Source organism: Oratosquilla oratoria, chromosome 12, assembly GCF_046742065.1.
Source record: "Oratosquilla oratoria isolate Oo_2021 chromosome 12, ASM4674206v1, whole genome shotgun sequence".
In the NCBI taxonomy this organism is placed as follows: Eukaryota; Metazoa; Arthropoda; class Malacostraca; order Stomatopoda; family Squillidae; genus Oratosquilla; species Oratosquilla oratoria.
In genome coordinates, this window is record NC_134788.1 from 50,888,496 (window position 1) to 50,889,736 (window position 1,241).

At 33.6% G+C, this 1,241-nt stretch overlaps 1 protein-coding gene across 6 annotated transcripts in view; it reads left to right on the forward strand.

Annotated features, from left to right (window-relative positions):
• The first annotated feature begins 1,092 nt into the window (after positions 1 to 1,092).
• Positions 1,093 to 1,241, forward strand: part of Su(var)2-10 (E3 SUMO-protein ligase Su(var)2-10) — an 82,104-nt gene continuing 81,955 nt past the window's right edge. For 3 of the 6 annotated variants that reach the window (XM_076195920.1, XM_076195921.1, XM_076195916.1), the window contains exon 1: positions 1,093 to 1,241. This exon is cut by the window's right edge and continues 114 nt beyond it. The gene's annotated coding sequence lies outside the window, so the exon portion shown is untranslated. The other 3 variants (XM_076195919.1, XM_076195917.1, XM_076195918.1) reach the window with 1 other exon arrangement.

Genomic DNA, 1,241 nt, shown 5'->3' on the forward strand with positions numbered 1-1,241 from the left:
GTAACTTGCCCTAGCCTGTCTGGCCCTTTGCAATTCAATCTTTCCCACAACAAACAAAACTCTCAAACTCGTGACATTGAAAAATGAAGTGTGTGTGTGTGTATACACGCTTATGTATGTTTGTGTACGCATGTGTGTGTGTGAGTCCAGGCATATCACAAAGTTTGGCGTAAGGAAACAACATTTGCAGGTCTGATCTACAGACGTCAGGTCGACAATTTATGCCGCGTCCTTGACATCTTCCTCCAATATTGCGAATCGTACGATATATTTATCAAATAAACTACGCAATAAACATGCATATATACATATGACGAGACTATCATTATCATCATAATATACATATATTTTCTTTTCAGAAAGGGAGAACATTGCATCTTAGATATACAGGACATCATTTGAGTGCGATTTACAAAATTTAATCCATGTTCATGTAGGACACAAACTTCTAGTACATTTCACGACTTTGTGAACAAACATGTTGTGAACAAATTAAATTCATATCATGAGACAAATACAAATAATTTTTGTATTTCCCAATAAAATAGAAACCATGTATGTCATTTTATTATCCTGGTTGGGCGTTCTGACGTATGGATATATGCGACGTTTCATGTTTGAATAACAACCTATGTAGAAGATAACATATCGGTTAGGAAATAATTTGTTATATAAATACGGTCGCTTGGCATAAACCCATATGAAATCAAATAAGATTATAATTGCGTCAAAGATATGACAGGATTGAAGCAAATTAGATATGCTAATTTTCATGGTTATGCCAATCGGTGTAATGCGTACCTATTATATTCACACTCTTAGAGGTATATGTGGTCCTTATTGGATTAATTTTTGCGTTAACTGTTATCCCAAATGATTGCAACATAAAATGGGAATCACTCATAAAGTCATTGTATTATGGTATTCCTTTTACAGAGAAAAGTTTTGTATTCGAATGGTAGATTATAATAATGAAATGATGAACGGGTGAAAATAGCCGTTTCTTTTCACTTGCTCCTGCATTAAGTATTATGACAAGTATCTCAGTCATTGCAGGGTACAACTTTCACAACGAGCTGAATTATAGATAAGACATAGAAGGCATTGGGAATAAATTGGATGAGAAATAATTCTAGATCGAAATGATGATAAGTTAATCACTGCACACAGAAAAAAGTTACATGATATATTATTCATACGATTTTGCCATACCCAAATGAAAATACTCATATAGATATCGT